This window comes from Narcine bancroftii, chromosome 3, assembly GCF_036971445.1.
Source record: "Narcine bancroftii isolate sNarBan1 chromosome 3, sNarBan1.hap1, whole genome shotgun sequence".
Classification (NCBI taxonomy): domain Eukaryota; kingdom Metazoa; phylum Chordata; class Chondrichthyes; order Torpediniformes; family Narcinidae; genus Narcine; species Narcine bancroftii.
The window spans coordinates 265,562,268-265,568,267 of record NC_091471.1 but is presented as its reverse complement, the minus strand read 5'-3'; the positions used below and the strand labels follow the sequence as shown (position 1 = coordinate 265,568,267).

The 6,000-nt window shown below is 43.0% G+C and overlaps 1 protein-coding gene across 1 annotated transcript in view; it reads left to right on the top strand.

Annotated features, from left to right (window-relative positions):
• The first annotated feature begins 3,706 nt into the window (after nt 1–3,706).
• LOC138756825 (phospholipid-transporting ATPase ABCA1-like) overlaps nt 3,707–6,000 on the top strand; it is a 142,288-nt gene continuing 139,994 nt past the window's right edge. Inside the window, exon 1 of the mRNA XM_069923215.1 lies at nt 3,707–3,780. The gene's annotated coding sequence lies outside the window, so the exon portion shown is untranslated. The remainder of the gene's footprint in view (nt 3,781–6,000) is intronic.

The window sequence follows — 6,000 nt, the reverse complement described above, 5'->3', positions numbered from 1 at the left end:
CTCCAGTTTCCTCCTACATCCCACAGATGTGCAGGTGGGTGTATTAACTACTGAAACCTACCCCACAGGCCACAGTTAATGGCTAAAATAAAAAGTAAAATGTGTGAACGGAAATGCAGGGAGAAAAAAAGAGGGGGCAACACTAATGGAATTGCTCCCCTGGATTCAGCATGGATCCAATGGGTTAAATAGTTGTCACTATAAGTAAATATTAAAATAAAAGGTGCTGCAAATGCCCAGCATCAGTCAACATCTGTGGAGAGAGGAACAGAGTTATAATTTCAGGTTAATGATCATTCATCTGTTGGTGAGAATGGTATCTTGGCTGCTGAAGTTCTGTGAAAGGACTCACACAGGCTGTGGGCAACTTGAGGTTGAAACACCCACACAGACTGCTTGTACCTGGAGACTGGCTTGTGGGAACCAGATGTTGGAACCGGGATTTGAGAGGTTGCCGAGGGCTCCCAAAGGACCTCGGGCACCGAAGGCTCCCTGATCGTACTGGAGGTTTGGGTTGCTAATGGTTTGAACTTGGTGTCTCTAAAGGCACTCTCTTTTGCTTCTCTTTCTCCTATTGTTAGGGGGCGCTAGGCAATGTTCATAGTGACTGCTTTACAGCAGACAAAAGTTGAAGTATATAATGTACATTACATTTTAAATGTATTATTATGTGAAAATATACGAACCTTGAAGTTATTCATCCAATAATAAAGTAACAAATGCAAAATCTTGTGGTGGCTCCAGGGAAATTTAAATGTTAAATAATCTGGAGTTCAAAAACAGCTACTCTCAGTAAAGTCACGCATGAGATTATAGGGCTGTATTAAAGATACTGATTATTTTACCGGTGTCCTTCAGGGAAGGAGAATTTGCTGCTCTCTCATCTGCCCTATATTTGACTCCTGGCCTACAGATGCCCTTTGAAATGCCCTAGCAGGTTATTAAATTGTAGCAAAAACTGCCTCATTGAAGCACAATAAGAATTTAATTAGACAACCATCTTGTATCAAGGTTTCAGTTAATTGAATTTGGAAAGGACAAAATCCCTCCCAACCACGTCAACCTGGGAAACCCTCCTCGCAAACAGCTTGGGTGTTTGAAATTGGTGCTGAAATTGGGAGAAAATCTCTCACACCCTCAACAATGAGCAGTCTGACATATTCATTTTCACAGAATTGTCATTTAGGCTCATTTTTTCAAATGCCTCCACCACAAGTGAGCATGGTTGTCCCACCAGGAACATCATCCCATCAGAAGTGACAGCACACATTTGGGAAAGAGATTCCTTGGAGGTCCTCAGCCGTGAGTCTAGATAGCATAAGGTCTCATCACATCAGGCAAGGAAAACTGCTGATTTTTGCCTCATCTCCCCATCTCAATCACTACTCCTGGGTTCAAGTTTATTATCATCTTACTGTACATATACAATCAGACAAAACACCATTTCTCCAGAACATGATGCACACACAAATACAGCATCTAATACCTAAAATACCCAAAACTTAAAAGATCTCCACCACCTTCACCTCAACACTGTTGCTATGTGCTGGGATATGGGCTCCTTTTCATTTACCAGAGTCAATGGCCAGCTCCTTCATTGTGCTAAAATGGAGGTAAAAGTTGTTCTCTTGACACCACTCCACCAAACCCTCTATCTCCTTCCTATACTCTCATTATTACAGGAATCAAAGATTGTAAGAGGGCATTCTGTGACAAACACTAAACATATTTTTAAATTAAGTGTCATCCTGGCAAAGCTGCAACAGGGGACTATATTAGTGCTAAAACCCTGAAGTAACATTGAATGGATAGACCCAAGTGATCTCACATCAGATCACAACAAAGCTGGTTATGAATTGTCTTCTTTTCTTTCTTTGGCTTGGCTTCGCGGACGAAGATTTATGGAGGGGGTAAAAGTCCACGTCAGCTGCAGGCTCGTTTGTGGCTGACAAGTCCGATGCGGGACAGGCAGACACGGTTGCAGCGGCTGCAGGGGAAAAATGGTTGGTTGGGGTTGGGTGTTGGGTTTTTCCTCCTTTGCCTTTTGTCAGTGAGGTGGGCTCTGCGGTCTTCTTCAAAGGAGGTTGCTGCCCGCCAAACTGTGAGGCGCCAAGATGCACGGTTTGAGGCGATATCAGCCCACTGGCAGTGGTCAATGTGGCAGGCACCAAGAGATTTCTTTAGGCAGTCCTTGTACCTTTTCTTTGGTGCACCTCTGTCACGGTGGCCAGTGGAGAGCTCGCCATATAACACGATCTTGGGAAGGCGATGGTCCTCCATTCTGGAGACGTGACCCACCCAGCGCAGCTGGATCTTCAGCAGCGTGGACTCGATGCTGTCGACCTCTGCCATCTCGAGTACTTCGACGTTAGGGATGAAAGCGCTCCAATGGATGTTGAAGATGGAGCGGAGACAACGCTGGTGGAAGCGTTCTAGGAGCCGTAGGTGATGCCGGTAGAGGACCCATGATTCGGAGCCGAACAGGAGTGTGGGTATGACAACGGCTCTGTATACGCTTATCTTTGTGAGGTTTTTCAGTTGGTTGTTTTTCCAGGCTCTTTTGTGTAGTCTTCCAAAGGCGCTATTTGCCTTGGCGAGTCTGTTGTCTATCTCATTGTCGATCCTTGCATCTGATGATATGGTGCAGCCGAGATAGGTAAACTGGTTGACCGTTTTGAGTTTTGTGTGCCCGATGGAGATGTGGGGGGGCTGGTAGTCATGATGGGGAGCTGGCTGATGAATTGTGGTGAGCAATTAAACAGCTAACAGGAGCAAATGTTCCAAGAATATGCCTCTTCTTAGCTAGAGTAGATCCCAGCATGTACATACATGCCAATGGCTACAGCATTTTCAAGTTAGAAATATTGAACGCAAGATAAATATCAGTTTTCCCTCAAGTTCTGTGGCATATTCAAGCAATTTGATTCACTCTATGTACATCAAGAATAAGCCGAGAGCACTAGATACAATAAAGCCTGTAGGTTCAATCAACATCCCAGCTGTAGCACTGAAAACTTTCCCTCCAGAACAAGCCACATCTCATGACAAAATTGTTCTAGTGAAGTAGTAGAAAATGCATCTGTATATGAATTCAGGAAAGTGCCAATGTATGTTCTGTTCACGGAAAGCAAGGCAAAGTCAATATTGAACTAGCTTTAAAATGCACTGCAGTTATTCCTAGACAACAGTTCAAACACTTAACTATCACCTTTAGGAACGAGGGGCAGCAGGTACATGAAAAGAGCGGGTTCCCATCTGAGTCACAGACCTTCCTGACTTGGAACTACATCACTGTTCCTTCATCATCACTGAATCCAAAGTTTTGGACTTAGTCCCCAACAAAACTGTGGAAAAATCTCCACCATTACAGGCAACTCCCCCCCCTTTTTTTGGAGGGCAATTTGGGATAAGCAATGAGTTCTGGCCTTACCCACAGATAACTTACAACACACCGAAACAATATAGTCTGTGTACAAACAGTTGCTTCCTTCAGTAGCTCCATGAAGTCTGAGCCTCCACCGCTTGTCCAATCAGTAATGAAGAGTGTGCGCCCGGCGCCGGTTATTGACGGGTTCATTAGCCTATAGCCGAGCGTCGTGGAGAGGGCGGGCTTTGGTTTAAACCAATGAGAATGTAGGGGGTGGGCGGGTGCCGGGCAGTGCTTGAGGTAGTGGCTGCTGAAGAGAAGGGGGGGGGGAGGCGGGGGGGCAAAGAAGAAGAGAGTGACCTACCTGGAGAACGGGGCAGCATGGAGCCAGGGACGGCGACGTGCTGAAAAAGGTACACGTTGTGGAGTTGACAGTCGTTTGATAGGGTTGAAAGGGAAGCCTCGCCTGAATGCTCGATGAGAGCGCCGGGTCGTGATGCTGTCAGGCTCCAGCTCTCCATCGATAATGTTGCATTAGATTTTATTACAGCCGCATGGGCTTGGAGGGGATTTGTCATTGTGCGTCAGGTTGTTTGTCCATTAAACTATTTTTAATTTGATTTTATTTTTATTGTCCAAATGCAAACTTTGGAAGCAACTTGGATGTAATACGGGAGGCATCGCTTAACCAGTGATGCATTTCCTTATTACTAGAGTCCTTCATTTACTGACGATGCATATAAAAACATTGTATTTCTGTTCAAAATCTGTATTTTTAAAGTGTAAATTTGAAATGTATAATAAATAAATCCATAGAATGTACATAGAATAATTTTGGCTTGTATATCTTTAAAGATTTTTCTGATTGTATGTGTCACTATTTTTGCAGACTATTTTTATGGCTCAGTTATTTAAACTACTGTCTGACACAATTAAGTTTTAATTGCAAAGTTGTTATTGGTGTCTGGCCTTTAAATAAGGGTTGGGCACATAATATCCAGCAGTCTAAGAGGCATGTTAAGAATACAAGTCCCAGTTCTAATCCACAGTGTTTGTGGAGTTGCGTATATTAGTTTGAGGATCAGTAGGGGAATTAATCTGGGATAAAAATGAACTCGAAGCATATTATTTTTGATCGCCCTTTGCTGGAAAGTCCCTGTTTGATGCTGTTACCGAAGGTGTGATTAGGGGGAAGGGATATTTTCTCAGTTCTTTATTGGTGCTCTCGACTATGTTGGGTGTTTGGACCAGGTAGTAGATGACAGAGCATGTCAGAGGTTCATTGTATTAGGATACCTGATGAGACTTAATGCTGAGAAAAATGAGGCATTTATTTTGGTGGGAAGAATGAGGCAATATAAATTGGCAGGCAGCATTCTCAAAGGGTGTGTGTAGATATTTGTGGGTGGGTTCAGAAGATGCTTTAAAGGAGCATGTGAAGTTGGAGTTTTATAAGTGGTCGAGTGAAAAAGCAAAGAAGTCATGATGCACATTTACACAACACTGATTCGCCTGCATTGTGTCTAGTTCTGGGTGTCAAATGTTAGAAGGGCAAAGTCTACAGAGGTGTTTCAATAAAAGTAAAACAAGAAAGACACTGGTTTTTAATTTTTTAAAAATTTTTCACACTATGAACCATATTAACCAAAATACACATAAACATTTCCCTCTTGAATATACACAGTGTCATTTTCTCCCCTTTTAATCCCCTCCCTCCTTCCCAACCCCCTCCAAACCCATTAAACATTCAAGAAAGTCACTGGTTGAAGTAAAAACACAATGCTGGAGAAACTTGGGTCAAACAGGTTACTTTATGTAGCAAAGATAAAGATGCATAATCAATGCTTTGTGCTTGAGGCCCTCATCAATGTATGAAAAAATGTAGACAGGCACCCAAACAAAGTGGTGGAAGTGTTGTGTAAATGTGCATCATTACTGGCAGGAAGTAATAGAGGCCTTACAATGATGGTTCTCAGGATGAGGAACTTTGTTTATGTAGATAAACTGGAGAAGTTGCTATTGTTCTCCTTGGAAGAAGGTTGGTTGGTGTGTGAAGATCTGATGTTTAAAAATCATGCAGGATGCAGGTACCTGATGGGGAGAAGCTGTTCCATTTGGTTGTGGTGACAAGAATGATGGACCACAGAACTAAAAAGCACAAGAGAAATATTTTTAGGCAGTAAGTAGCTAGAGTCTGAAATGCTAAGAGATTCAATTGTAGCATGATAAGAATCTAAAAGAAGGGAATTTGCAGGGCTCAGGGCAGAGGGCAGGGAAGTGAAATTAGGTGATTTGCTTCTGCACCAATCCAGAGCTGGTTGAATGGCCTCTTTCCATGGTATAAATTTTCTGTGGTGTTTGTTCCTCTGGCAATTGGTAACTGCTGGAAAGGGGCTCCTTCAGCATTTTGTGTCCTTGGTATGCACACGCAAAAATAAAAAAATAAAGTTAAACTCTCCAGTAATAGGCACTTTATTCATCACTGATAACTCTGGAGGCACCTGCCTTCTCTTCTGTTGGATTGCAGGATGATATAACTCTCTCTCTCTCTCTCTCTCTCTCTCTCTCTCTATCAAGCCCATTGCAGATGGATCAAATTGCTTCTGTATTTCTGAGGGTGTGATTAGTTGTGC